Source organism: Capra hircus, chromosome 28, assembly GCF_001704415.2.
Source record: "Capra hircus breed San Clemente chromosome 28, ASM170441v1, whole genome shotgun sequence".
Taxonomy (NCBI): Eukaryota; Metazoa; Chordata; class Mammalia; order Artiodactyla; family Bovidae; genus Capra; species Capra hircus.
Window position 1 is genome coordinate 1 of NC_030835.1, and position 15,418 is coordinate 15,418.

A 15,418-nucleotide genomic window follows, 5' to 3' on the forward strand; every position below is an offset into this window, starting at 1 on the left:
CATGAAAAGGTGCTCACATCACTCATCCAAAAAATCAAGCAATAAATGCTGGAGAGGGTGTGGAGAAAAGGGAACCCTCCTACACTGTTGGTGGGAATGCAAACTAGTACAGCCACTTTGGAGAACAGTGTGGAGATTCCTTAAAAAAATTGCAAATAGAACTACCTTATGACCCAGCAATCCCACTGCTGGGCATACACACTGGAAACCAGAATTGAAAGAGACACACGTACCCAATGTTCATCACAGCACTGTTTATAATAGCCAGGACATGGAAACAACCTAGATGTCCATCAGCAGATGAATGGATAAGAAAGCTGTGGTACATATACACAATGGAGTATTACTCAGCTGTTAAAAAGAATACATTTGAATCAGTTCTGATGAGATGGATGAAACTGGAGCCGATTATACAGAGTGAAGTAAGCCAGAAAGAAAAACACCAATACAGTATACTAACACATATATATGGAATTTAGAAAGATGGCAATGACAACCCTGTATGCAAGACAGCAAAAAAGACACAGATGTGTATAACGGACTTTTGGACTCAGAGGGAGAGGGAGAGGGTGGGATGATTTGGGAGAATGGCATTGTAACATGTATACTATCATGTAAGAATCGAATCGCCAGTCTATGTCCGACGCAGGATACAGCATGCTTGGGGCTGGTGCACGGTGATGACCCAGAAAGATGTTATGGGGAGGGGAGGTGGGAGGGGGGGTTCATGTTTGGGAACGCATGTACACCCATGGTGGATTCATGTCAATGTATGGCAAAACCAAAACAGTGTTGTAAAGTAAAATAAAGTAAAAAAAAAAAGAAAGAAAGAAAAGTTGAATAACAAAGATTCTTAAAGTAAGGGTTGGGGGTAGTTGGTTGGTTTGTTTCACCTTAATGGCTCTCTAGTTGTTCCACCACCACTTGTTGAAAAGACCACCGTTTCAGGATGCTTGTTGCAAGTCAGCTGGCCGTATATTTGAGGGTCACATTTCCCTGGTGGCTCAGATGGTAAAGCGTCTGCCTACAATGCAGGAGACCCGGGTTCAATCCCTGGGTCGGGAAGATCTCCTGGTGAAGGAAATGGCAACCCACTCCAGTGTTCTTGCCTGGAAAATCCATGGACAGAGGAGCCTGTTAGGCTACAGTCCATGGGGTCGAAAAGAGTTGGACACAACTGAGCGACTTCACTTCACTTCAAAGAAAAATAAGTACTTACAAATCAGACAATTCTAAATACAAGTGAAGTTAACCTAAATGAATATCCGATTCACATGAACTGGGAAATATTCAGTATTAAATATCTAGTATTAATGTTTGTTTGCTAATCTAATGTAGACATGTCTAAGAGTCATTAACATTAAGCATAATGTTTTCAATGTGCCTAGGTTTATTATAAGTTAAATATTGTTATATTGTTATATCTGCTACAAGTTTGTCAACAAGGAAAACTCTAGGGGGAAAAAAAAAACTCCTAAGAAATGTAAATGAGATGTGAACTTTTAGATACACTATTAAGAATAATTATATTTTAGGAACGTCTGTCTAAAATAGTCTCTCCAGATTGGGGTAACTTGAGTTTCTAGGGGTGTGCTAAACTAAGTGACAGAAGCTTATTGAATAGCTAGGTCATTTCCAATAAAATGAGATTCTCAAACATTCATTACTGAACACTAACTTCCTCTTAGAGAGAAACTAGAGATTTTGGACCATTAATGAATAATGTTTGAATCCATCCTGAGATGTTCTCTAGAATTTTCCTTAGAAATTATCATTGGTAATTATGTTCACCAATCTATAGAATGCTAATATAAAGGTCAGTTCTTGGTTGATTAAGGAAAGCAGGATGTATGTTATCAGTAAAAAAGATATGAGAAATGAAATTACATTTTATGAAGGGAGAAGGAAGTAGGTCTGACTTACAGGTGGCTGTTTCAGGATGGGAGAACAAAGAAAAGGATACAGAACGTGATGAGAAGGTTTTATGGGAAGTGGACCCCAAGGGAAGAGTTTTGTGCATAAATACAAGTTTTCTTGAGATGTTGAACTGCCTTTGATAATGGATTTCAAGTTTCTTCATCTCTGAAGTAATCTACGTTTACCTTTGAAATCTTTTGTTAACTTTGGCTAAGTGAGTAACTATTGTTTCATAGTGACTTATATGATCCAATCCGACTGAGTGTTATAAACCCGTTTGATATTTATTGAAAACATTTCCTAAATCATTGACTTCTAGCTAACTTTGGGGTGCTTCTCAGGGCCCCTGAGACATCCTGAAGAGAGGTATTAAACTACCTGAGTCCATCTGACATGTTAAATTACATGGGGAGCATTGTTGGAGGAGTGATGAATCTTCTCAGGTTATATTGTATGGTTGATGTTACTAATATGGATATCCTAGAAGGTATGTGGAATTCATGAAAATCTGATATGTCCTGGTAAAATGTTGTTAGTTATAATTCTAGTTATCATATTAAAGTGTTACATATCACAGCAATGATCAGGCTACTTTGTCAATTGCAATTTAATCAGATTTTAAGCATGCCTTCTATGGTCTCATTCTGAGGCCTTTGCAAGAATACTGCTACTTCAAGATTTATGGAAAAGACTTCTAAGATTAAACGATAAACACATTTTGTTTGTTTGTTATCTGGTAAGCTGGTACCAGACTGGAATTTAGTCTTCTCTGTGTTAAGAGAACAAAATTTTGTTAGAATGAGGCCTTCAAAAACAGATTATGAATTTCTTTGGCCTTTAAGTGATTTACATTTGTTTTTAAAATCTTTTGTTAATTTGGTAAAGTAAATAGGCATTATTTAAGATTGGAGCTTCCCTGGTGGCTCAGAGGTTTAAGCATCTGCCTGCAATGTGGGAGACCCGGGTTGGATCCCTGGGTTGGGAAGATCCCTGGAGAAGGAAATGGCAACCCATTCCAGTGCTCTTGCCTGGGAAATCCCATGGATGGAGGAGCCTGGTGGCCTACAGGCCACGGGGTAGCAAAGAGTCGGACACGACCTGAGCGACTTCATTTCAAGATTATGGAACTTGTAAAAGCTCATTCTGCTTCCACAAAAAATAACCCTCATTGTTAGACTTTTGCTATTCTGATGTCTTTAAAACATGGCAACAGTCTACTCCTAAAATGGGGAATTAAAAATGCATGAACAGTAGCTGTAAATCAAAGAGTCAGGGGCGGCACTTGGCTTTTCCCGGCTCCCTGACAAACCTCATTTTTAGTTGATGGGTTAAAGCCTCCCTGGCTACAGGGTTAATGCCCTCACAATGACAAAAAAAAATTATATTTCACTTAATATTAAGTGAAATTTTGTTAGTTAAGGTCTGTATTTACTACGATTCACTTCTGAGATAGTTCCTTGTTGTTATGTTATATTGCTAAAAGGTTTAATTAATTAAGTTATTTAAAAGGACACTCTAAGTTTGTTTCTAAAGCTTATCTCAGTAACCAATCTTTGGATAAAGGTCAGGTCCTCCATGATGTACAACCAGGAGATTAACACCTGGCTATAATCATTTAACTAAGTCAGATAGCCTGATATACTGGGCTCTACCTAATGAAAGTTCTTGACATAAATTCTTGCTTGTGACCTTACTAATAACTGCTAGCTATGTTATTTACTGTTGCCTGTTTCAGAAGATTGTTTCTTACATTACTAAATGTGTGACTGACCTGTGATAAAATGCTGATATGCAGTCCCGTATGATGTCAATGACTGTAATAATGCAACTCTAGATATGGAAAGAAGCAACAAGAGGGAGTATTCTCCTGGGCCAAGAGGCTAGTAAGACAGGTATGGCCTGAGGCTTTTGCTACTTGCAAGGTCTGGTCTAGTAACAGCACACAGTGGCCTGTCAATGGAATCTTCATTAGACCCGGGACACAAGGGCCGTGAAATGCCCCAAAGCATGGTCAGATCTGTGGCTATGAAGGGACCCTGCTGACTGGAAGTTGGCACTTGCCAGCTGTCTCAACAAAGATTACATCATGACCACTGCAAGCTGCTGACCTTGAAAGGAGTTCAGGGTGGAGATCAGAAATAAGGCACTCTGTGCTCTGGGAAAAACCCAGAAGAACCGGCCGGCAGAGAGTCGGGTGTTTTCAGGTAAAGGTTATTATGAGCCCAGCTTCTCGCCTCTTCTTGCACCTAGAGAGACACTAACGTCGCAGCCCAATGTCTGATCCTGGTTCTCCCCCAGCTCCTCAGGAGCTTTTCTGCTTCTCTCAATCTTTGGACCATGTATCTTTAACTTTCTTGTTAAGTTTGCTTCTTCTAGAATACAACAAATCTCCAACTGATAGTCTGACAAGAATATTCCCTGGCCAACACCCAGACAACGCTGAAACAAGCCGCCTTATCATTCCATGGACTCTCATCTCGTTCTGTAAAGGCACCCTGGCAGAGAGCAGGCAAAGGGAACCTAGAGCCCACGACGCCCCTACAGCCTGAAGAAGCCAGAGTGGTCATCGCCCCTTTTCCCCTGAGGCCAGATTCCCATTGCCTGAGAAGGGAAATAGGTAGATAGTTAGACATGAGCAGGGGTATCAAACGGGGCCAAAGAATGGGCCCTAAAAATAAAGAGAGGGAGGAAGGTGGAGACCGAGGACGGAAGAGCAGAGAAGACCAAGGGGAAGGGAACGCAGGAATGGAGGACCCGCCCCTGACCATCCTTCCCTCCCCCATGGTGTGCCTACTAATGGATTTCAGGTCCTCCTGAGCAGTATAACCTGTCTCCCCTCCTGGCCCATAGGGAGAAGGTCTTTGCTTTACTTCCCCACCCTCCCCTTCTCATCCAATCAGCAAATGACCCACAAGACCCCTATCCTGCTCCCTGTACCCTGGGTATAAAATTGAACTAAGGGCCCCTGTTCAAAGACGGTTCTCTCTTGAGCTGGCCTCTAATAGCATCTCCCACTCAAATAAACTTTATTTCCCTCTCACGCTGTCTCATGTCAGGAAATTATTTTCCAACCAGCGCCCAGACCACAATTTTCCTTACTGCTGTTACAAAATACTGATTAAATTTTCCTCTCTAAAATAGGAATGTCTGATTTACTTACAAGGATGACTCTAACTGACACAGGAAACCCCACGAGGCTATCAGGGGATGTCTCAGAAGAAAACTACAGGCCAGGAGAGAGTCAAATGAAGTATTCAGAGGGCAGAGCAATAAAATTGCCAACCAGGAAAACTCTATTCACCAAACTTATACTTCAAATATGAAGGGAGATAAAGGCTTTATTTCTGGAGTTCATCACCACCAGACCGGCCTTGCAAAGAAGCTGAATAAGTTCAAGCAGAACAAAAAAGATGCAAAGAAACACATGAACACACATATGGTGGCTCAGAGGTTAAATCATCTGCCTGCAATGCGGGAGACTTGGGTTCGATCCCTGGGTCCGGAAGATCCAGTGGAGAAGGAAATGGCAACCCACTCCAGTACTCTTGCCTGGAGATCCCATGGAGAAGCCTGGTGGGCTACAGTCCACGGGGTCACAAAGAGTTGGACACGACTGAGCGACTTAACTAACTTAACACACGAACACACACAAAAGTATATAACACACTAGGCAAGGTAAAAATATGTAGTCAGATTTAGTTACTTCCGATTACTTAGAAGAGGGCTATATGAACAACTTCAAGTATAAAGGCTCAAGGAAAGGATGACTAAGAGTAACTACAGCTAATCCACCTTATTACCAAAGACAGCATAAAAGAGAGAACGGGACCATCAAAGCCTTACAGAGGAAGAGGTGAATGGGGGCCGCTTAATTGGCGAATAAAGACCGGCTGCAATCAGCACAGGAGAAACGGCTTTAGGTATACATTTTACTGTAAGCTTCATGGTAACCACAGTAAAAATCTAGAGTAGATGCAGGAAACATAGAAAGGGGAAACAATACCCCGATGAAGAGCCACCAATTTACAAAAGTCAGAAACGGAGGGAAGAGGAATCAATGGAGACAAACAACAACCAGAAGGCATCACCCAGACGGCAGGAGTCGGTGCTCACACATCCACACCCAGTCTAAATGCAGCCAGAGTGGGCGCACCAACAAAAGGACACAGGTGCTTGTGAAAATAAGACCCGACTGTGTGCTGTCTACAAGAAACGCACTTCAGCTTTAGGGATACACAAAGGCTCAAAGCGAGGGGATAGTAAAGGTATTTCACAGAACTGAAATCAGAAAGAAAGGGAGCATGGTAATTCTTCTATCAGACAAAACAGACTTTAAGAAAAAAACGATACAAACATCAAGGAGGCCATTGTATGACAAAGGGTTAATACATCAAAGAGTATACATACACACACTCCTACATATGCAAACATATAAAACAACATTGGATCACCCAAGCATTTTAAGCAAACAATAACAGATCTATGGGAAAAAAATAGGCAACATTACAAAGACGTAGGGGGTTTCAACATCTCGCTCTTAGCAATGCATAGATCATGCAAACAGAAAATCAAGAATGACATGTTGGAATTAAACCAAGCTTTAGACCAAACTAAACTGAGAGACATATAGAGAACATTCCACCCAACGGAACCAGAATACACATCTTCTCAGGTCTACAGAAAACCTTCTCCGAGGACAGATAACGTGACAGACAGGACATAAGCAAGTCTAAGCAGACGTCGTTGTTGCTGCAGATGTTGTTGTTGTAACGTCACTCAGCTGTGTCTGACCCTTTGAGACCTCTGTCCGTGAGATTTCCCAGGCAAGAATCCGGGAGTGGGTTGTCATTTCCTTCTCCAGGGGATCTTCCTGACCCGGGGATCAAACCCAAGTCTCTTGCATTGGCAGGTGGATTTTGTACCATCTGAGCCACCACAGAAGCCCCCAAGAAGTGTATATTGCATGTGTTACAAATAATTTTATTCCCTTAAAGACAGTAAAGTGCTGGCTTAAAAATTGTGCACAACCTAAAAGTTTAGAGTTATGTTTTATTCAGCAGAAATTTTTAGGATTTCAAAACAGGGAGAGAGCATCTCAAGAAAACCCGAGGGAACTGCTCTGAGGTGAGGGGGGAACCAGGTTATGTAGAAGTTTTGCACAAAGGGCAAGTAGTCAGAACATCAGCGATTATTGTTAATTAAAAGAAAGCCAGATATCTCAAGTGAATGAATTCAGCACTTTTCTATGTGTGGGAAGATGCAAGAGGCTGGGCTCACTGAAATCCTTGCTTGGATATGCATCTCAGCTGTTTGGGGACAGGATCCTGTGGTTTTGCTTTGAAAGGAATAGCAGTCTTTATTTATTTATTTATTTGGCTGTGCCAGGACTTGGCTGTGGCACGTGGGACATTTTAGTTGTGGCATGTGGGACCTAATTCCCTGACCAGGGATGGAACCCCGGCCCCCTGCACTGGGGGGCACAGTCTTGGTCTTGAAGTAGGATCTTATTTCCCCATCTAGGAAATGAGCCTAGCTGCCAGTCCACCAGTGGCTAGAGGCTACAGGCTAAGTTCCTTGATTCTTACTCCATTTGAAAGCAAAAATGTTTCAAGGAAGGAAAGACTGCAGAACAGGTGCAAAGTTGTTTATATAGAGACAGAGCGCAACATGCAGGAGAGCACGCAGAGAAATAATTAATTACGTCAGAAGCACGATGGTAGCACAGACTGGGAGAGGAGCACGGGGGTGCTGAACGGGGAGCGCAGTCAGGAGCCGGTTTAAAGCACTTATACAGGAGTGCCCTTATATGGGGTCTTTGTTCACATTTGGCCAATTATTTTGTTTCTTTTCTCACACCTGGCTGGTCCTTCGACCCTAAGATGCTTGTGCAAATTTTTGCTAATATGGATTCCACCACACAAGCCAGTAGGTGTATGTCCTCACTTATGGTGCGGGACTCCCTTCCCTTTCTGACCCTCAACAAGCCTTCCTGCACATGTGTGGACAGAGATGTCCTCTTAAGGAGTGAGCACTGTATCTCTTTACTTCAGCAGAGCTCAGTGTTTGCCACTAGCTTTGTCCTTGGAGTGTCTGGGTGAGAGCAAAGCTTCAACTTTACTCCCCTTGACAATCACCACGTGTCCAGGCTGGGACCCATCTCTATCCTACCGCATTTTCCCATCTTGAGTTCCCTCGGGGCTCGCCATGGGGCACAGCTGCAGTCTGAAGGCTGCCAAAGGGCAGATAGCCTTTTCCTCCCGAGTCCCCTCAGGGCGTCACCAGCTCAGCTTTGGCTGGCGGCTGCAGCACTGATGACTGTGAAATCATTTGTTACTGATACTGTTGTAGCCACTCATTCCGGGAAACAAACTCACTCAGGACAATGCAGATACTGGAGTGCAGTTTACTACACCGGCGGGCCCAAGGCAGAGTCTCCTCTTAGCCAAGGACCCCGACCAACATTTGTGAAAATCTTTTATACCCCATGTGTACGTGTCTGAATCACCACTCCAAATTCCTTGAGACTTACATAAACCAAGGAAAATACAATCCCAATAACCCCATCATTCACGTGCTATGTGCTCATGTCCTCAAAGAGTCAAACAATAAGCCAAATATCAGTAAGCCTGAGGTTACACTCCAATACAGAAGACTTGATGGCCTGTCTGGAGGAAGGGTGATAGTGTATGTTTTCTCTTAGGCGATGAGGAACCTAGATACGCTCTTCACGGTTCCCCTGTCTGGAGGGGGTCTTATCCTTCTGTTGTTGTTTTCATAGGCACTAAACCCAGAGTTCAGAGTCCATTGGAAAGGTGGCCGAGCATGACCAGCATGAACAGGCCTAAGATGGAGTCCAGGCCCTATGAATTCCTTCTTCATTATGGCAGGAAATATTCCATTTCTCAACGGGAAAGCAAACGTATAATAAATTCTGATTCCTTAAAATATAAAACCTGCTGACTCAACCACCATGAAGGATTTTAGCACTTTTCTAGATACCAAGAGGTACAAGAATCGGTCTTATAAACTTGACTCCTGAAAATATCTATCTGAAGCCTTGTCCCACCAGCTTCTCCCGCAGCAGAGAGGGCTTCGTTCCTGCTCTCCACCCTGAGCTCCTCTCAGGGGGTGCTGAGAATCAGCAGCTGCAGCAGCGCATTATTTAATCCTTGCAGAGGCGGAAGGCACGTGGCCATTGCAAGCGCCAGTTTGCGGTTGACAAGCCTAACCGAGTGCGTTTTAATACAGCTCAGTTTTACCTTTTCAATATTTTCTCAACTACTTCCACATGACATCACTGTCAGCTACAAATCCGCACTTGTAAAGAGCACTCGACAGGGACTGACCCGCAGCAGGGGATTTGCCAGCTGCCTCAGGGGAGACGGAACCCTGTGCTGCTGAGGTGCCGAACTTCAGCATCTGCTGAGGGGGATTCAGGGTGGAGAAGCAGGCACCCTGCTCCAGGGAAACTGGCGGAACAGGGCTGTTAGATAGTCAGATATTTTCAGGAACTGATTTCTTGATCTCAGTTCTTACATTTCTTCATATTTAGAAAATCACTAAATCCCTTCTTGGTGACATCGTGACCAGCAGAAAACCTTTTGTAAAATAAGCGCTTGATTGCACTGAACTCCCCATTCACCAAAATCTTATATATTGACCTTCTCCCACTGCCTCTTTGGAGTAGTCTCTCAGAGTTATCTGAGGCACTGTCTCCTGGGCTGCAGTCCTCATTTTGCCCCAAATAAAGTTTAGCTTGGCAACTATCACATTGTGCACATCTCCAGTTTTCTCAATGAGCTCTCTCAGTTCAGTGCAGTCGCTCAGTCTTGTCCGACTCTTTGCGACCCCATGAATCGCAGCACGCCAGGCCTCCCTGTCCATCACCGTCTCCCAGAGTTCACTCAGACTCATGTCAAGTCCATGATGCCATCCAGCCATCTCATCCTCTGTCGTCCCCTTCTCCTCCTGCCCCCAATTCATCCCAGCATCAGAGTCTTTTCCAGTGAGTCAACTCTTCTCATGAGGTGGCCAAAGTACTGGAATTTCAGCTTTAGCATCGTTCCTTCCAAAGAAATCCCAGGACTGATCTCCTTTAGGATGGATTGGTTGGATCTCCTTTGCAGTCCAAGGGACTCTCAAGAGTCTTCTCCAACACCACAGTTCAAAAGCATCAATTCTTCGGTGCTCAGCCTTCTTCACAGTCCAACTCTCACATCCATACATGACCACAGGTAAAACCATAGCCTTGACTAGATGGACCTCTGTCGGCAAAGAGACCCCTCAGGCTGAGGGAGTTTCACCAGGCCCCTCTCCCACAATTAGCATTTTTGAGATAGAATGGCACAAGGTGTGTCATCCCCAGCCATAAAACAATTGACATGAATACTGATTTATTGAGCCATTATCAACCCAAGGTTTGAGACGAAAGTTAGTCTTAGGCAGAACCGACTTGAAGAAAGTGAGATCCCAAAGCAAGTACATAGTTTCATTAGCATAGCTGAAGAAACACATTTCCATAAGAAAAAAGCATTGTTTAGCTCAAGGTTTGAGAAAAGTTAGGTTCAGACAGAACCCGGTGTCACTTGCAGCTTATTTCTTTCTGCTGCTTTGGGGCCCCTGGCCTCCCTACCGAGGCTGCTAACACTCTCAGTTGTTACCATTAGCACCACCAGGCAAGCTCTCTTCATTTAATAGCTCATAAAAATAAAATAAAAATCACTTTCAAATGGCAAGTGATCCTTCTTGTTGATTCTCCTCCAGTCAGAGATTCTGGGACCAGCAACCTTTATCTGTGGATTTTCCATCATCAACATGTGTTCCTTGGGCTTATTTCACTCGGTCGTAAAGCGGAAATGCATGGCACATCACGGGGCATGTTTCCATAGCCTGAGCGTATACACGGCAAACACCCCTTCCACATTCCATTTACTTGCTGGGAACCACTTCCATGTGAATTATCTGTCCTTAGGGCTCCAGAAAATGTGTGCCTTTTAGAGGCTGCAAGTGGGGTATCCGAAATAACTCACCTTCTGAGCAGAGCCCTTGGTCCAGTGTTGGTGCCTGTGCAGGGAGGCGGGGCACAGGTGCGCTCACTGTCCCCGGGCCTGCACATGCCCTCTGGCTGGTGCTGGGACAGGGCAGGTGTCCTAGCCACTCCTGCTACAAGCTCACCTGCCTCTGCTCACATCAGGAGCACAGGCCTCCTGAGACCACCCATGCCAACGACCCGCCTATTGTTGCTGGAGTCAGAGGACACGTTTGCCTGTGCCTGCGCTTATGCAGCTTCTGATCCAAGCCCCTTGGTACAATTTGAAAACTAAAGCCTAGAAAGAGGCAGACTTGTCCGGAACACAGTATGTGAGCAGAGGCCAGTAGGAAAGTGAGGACCCCAGCTCCCTAAGCCAGTTCACAGTCCTATTCTTCACGCTTGCTTTAGAAGTGAGAGACCCTAAGTTCCTGGTGAACTCTACCAACCTGGCCCCATTTGGGCCATTATTCTCTGTGCATTTTCATGCTCACACAAGCAGGCACAAACAGAAATAGGGTCCATGGTGGGGGACGATGTGAGATGGTAAAGGAAGAGAACACACAGTGTCAGTGCTGGGAGTGCAGGAAGGGCTGGAGGCAGCTCTGCCATGGAGCAGGGGCCTGCACACCCCGCTCCTGGCAATGGGCGATGCGTTCAGAAGTCCAAAGCGTGAGGGGATTCTCCACATTCCCTGAGTCCTGTCTGGGTGTGGGCCCTCTCCACAGTGTTCTCCAGTGAACACTGGCTCAGTCCCACAGTCCACCTTTCCAGGCTTTTAAACCCAGGCTGAGCACACACCCCATTCCCCAGTGTAGACGGTGCTACAGGACAGAAGGACTTGCTTTCCTTTCCTAAACATTGTGTGCTTGCTATTGGACCCCCCAGGGCTCACTCAGTACGCTTGGGAAATCTGTCCACCTTGGTTCTCCACCTTTGACCCCTGTGTTCTGAGAGCTTGGGAAAATGCTTTCCACTCACAGAGGCCCCTCAGACGAGAGAGGAGCTGAAGGAACAAGGGCTTGTGGTGGGCAGGAGAGGGCACAGTTGTGGACTCAGAATCAGGGTTCCAGAAAGGAGACCAGCCCTAGCCGGGTTCTAGAGGTTCTCATCTGAAAGCAGGAGGAAATCATTGTCCTGTGTGAGCCGAGGACGCAACATGAACGAACTAAACACCAAAGAGAGGAGAGGAAATGAAGAATCAGAAGGCGATTCCTGGGTCTCTCCACAGCCCTGGAAGCCTGCCTGAAGCACACTTTCGTCTCTGGAACTCTGGAGAGCCTCCACCTTGAAGACCTGAATGAAGGTTCCGGTTAGTCCTGCAATGCTAGCGCGGGCCACCAGGAGGCACCAGGTCGGGGTTGCTGGCTGAGCTTTGCTGGAGCAACTGGAGAGAGAAAAAGGATGGCGGAGGTCATTGTGGCCATGCTCCCGCCTCAGAAACAGCATGCGCTTCCTAGTAAGAGTGATCATCTCAAGAAACTGACCTGGACAGAAGGGGAAGGGGAGCCCCAGGATCCTCCTGTTTATTTACTCAGCACCCAGGCTGTGAGTACTCACTCTATGCCAGGTGACTCAGTGGTACCGAGGACAGTGCTGAAAATGACCAGTGGCCCCTGCCTTTCAAGAAGCTCTCAGTCTGGAGTGAGGAAAGAGAAAAGTATGGAAACCAGATGGGAAGGAAAAGAACAAGAGCTCTACAGAAAATAAAAAAGGGCGTTGTGAGGGAGGCCTTGGAGTCACTGGTCAGGAGGGTCTAAAACACCTTGCTGCGGTGACCAGGCTGAAGGGAAGGCACTGGGCCTGCACAATTCCAGGAGAAGCACGTCTGAGAGCAGGCAGCCCTCACACAGAGACATGGAGGCAGCAGTGAGCCGCCAGGTGAGGCTGGGAATGTGAGCGTTGTGTCTGGAGGGAGGCTGGTAGGCGATGGTGCTCAGTGGTGGGGTCAGTTCCTGGTTCCTGGTAGACCGTGCTTTCTGTTCCTCTCTGACAGCATTACTCCAAGACTGCACTCTTAAACCTTGCCTATTAAACTCCTCACAGTCTGTGAGCCAGAAATGGCTTACTTGGGTGCTTCTGCCTCAAAGTCTCTTTGCTGCTGTGGCAGAGAACTCAGCTTATATTATTATGGAGCTTCAAAATCATTGCAGGTGGTGACTGTAGCCAGGAAATTAAAAGATGCTTGCTCCTTGGAAAAAGAGTTATGACTAACCAACACAACATATGAAAAAGCAGAGACATTATTTGCCAACAAAGGTTCTATGAGTTAAGGCTATGGTTTGCCCACTAGGCGTGTATAAATGAGAACCAAAGAACTGATGCTTGAAAACTGTGGTGTTGGAGAACACTATTGAGACTACCTTGGCTGCAAAGAGATAAAACCAGTCCATCCAAAAAGAAATCAGTCCTGGATGCTTACTGGAAGGACTGATACTGAAGGTGAAACTCCAATAATTTGGAAATCTGATGAAAAGAAATGACTAATTTGAAAAGACCCTGATGTTGGGAAAGATTGAGGCAGGAAAAGAAGACAACAGACGATGAGATCGAAGGATGGAGCCAACAACACCAAGGATATTAGACTGAAAACTCTGAGACTGTGCTAAGGATACGGAAGCCTGCCGAGTGGCAGTCCACAGAGTTGCCAAGAGAGGAACACTAGTTACTACACAACTGATATGAAATGAATGAATTCATGCATGCAGGGGAATTCCGAGGGCTCACCATTCACATCCTAACACACTTCTGGAAACATGTCTGCCCACCTACCCTCTCCCCTTTAGGGGTCTCCCCACCCCAGACCCCTGCCTGAGGACAACCCCTCGCCAGACACCAAGAAACCCTTGCCTCAACTTTGCTCTCCAGTGAGGTCCACTCCGATTTCTATGCTTTCTCATGGGACACTCTTCTAGCGTTCAGGGTCCTGGCACCAAAAGCTGCCGGGAGAGGGGCACATATGCTTTTCTCCCTTCAGAGCCGTTGGTCAAGCCCCAAAGCAAGCTCATTCCGAAAGGCATAGGCTTGCTGCAACTTTGGATTCATTGCTTCAGCTCCTTTTGTGTCTCCGTGGCCTTTTTCCTTCCTTTTCCTTCTTCCATTTGTTCTGATTGTTGTTGTTGCTGTCGTTGCTTCCTTTGTTTGTTTTGGGTTTTGAGGGTTTTATTTTTTTGTTTTTTATTTATTTCTTATTTTTGTCTGTGTGTGTTCATGTTGTTATTTATTTGCTGCTTGTATTCTCTTTCAAATTTTATAAACACTACTTGACACATACAGTCGTCTTTCCAATTCCAGGCTCAAAACGCACTATAACTCAAGGTATAAAAAAGGTTTCCCTCCTGGAGGAGGATGACTGTTGCTTTCCTTCTCGGTGTGGGACAGGTGTGTTTGTTTGCTCTCGCGTCCTGGACATTATGCTTGCCTTCCAGGACGATGGGGGTTTCACGGTCCACGTGTTTCCCATACATAGCTGAAGCGTTGATTCCGTGGATCCTTACTAGGAAAGAACGGCCCTGACCCCGCTTTCTTCCTTAGCCTCTTGCACCCCTCCCACCTCCCGCTTCCCCATCCCATCCCAGGACCCTACCACTTTGTGCTTTATCGTCCAGGTGCTCACACCCTTGCTGTCCTCTTGCCTCCTTCCCATGGCACAGAGAAGCGAGATCAGCCAGTATCTTTCTCGCTTTTGCACGGATTTCCCCCAGCGTAAGGCCACCTTCCCACTCCCTCTGCCACGCCGCTCCAGTCGCCATTCTTCTCCTTTTTCTCCTTCTCCTTCTCCCTCTTCTTCAGAGGGGGTGGGTGGGGCAAGCAGTAAGTCCATTGGAGACGATGGGGCGGAGGAAGATGGGTGGTGATGATGAGGGAGGGCTGTGGGTGGCTCCACGTCCTCGCGCGGGGCACGCTTGTTCCTGTTCTTGGGGGAAGATACTGCTCATCATTCTTTTTCCTCTCCACCTGTGGAGGGCATGGTGCGCTGTAGGTGAGCATGCGGGGGAAACGAGCCATCGGAACGTTCTCTGTTCCTTGCCACGCCGACTGGCGCAGTCAGCAGCCAGTTGTCCCTCGAGGTCTGAGGTGTTAAACCGCACATTCCCGGTCTGCCCTTTGCTGGAGGGTTTGGGGTTCGCAGCCGTCAGCCAAGAAACAGAAATAAAACGCAAGAGGTGATCGATAAAGGTCCTCAGGCCCCCCTCCACCGGGTCACGGGTATCATGAGGCAGTGGAGAAAGCAGCTAGGGGAGGAGAGTTTCCCCACCGCCCCAGGCACTTTGGAGGCCGGCCGCATCTCCTCGAGTCCAGCGGCGTTTGTCCGGGGCCCAGCTGGAAGGGACAACTGACTGCCAGGCAGGACGGGCAGAGTCGGAAGTCCAGTTGGCTTGCTATCCCAATCTAGGGTAGGCTCGGGTCTTTCCTCAGGGCAGGGAGGACCTTTGCTTCCAGAAATGAACGCTGCGTGACGGATCTCCACCT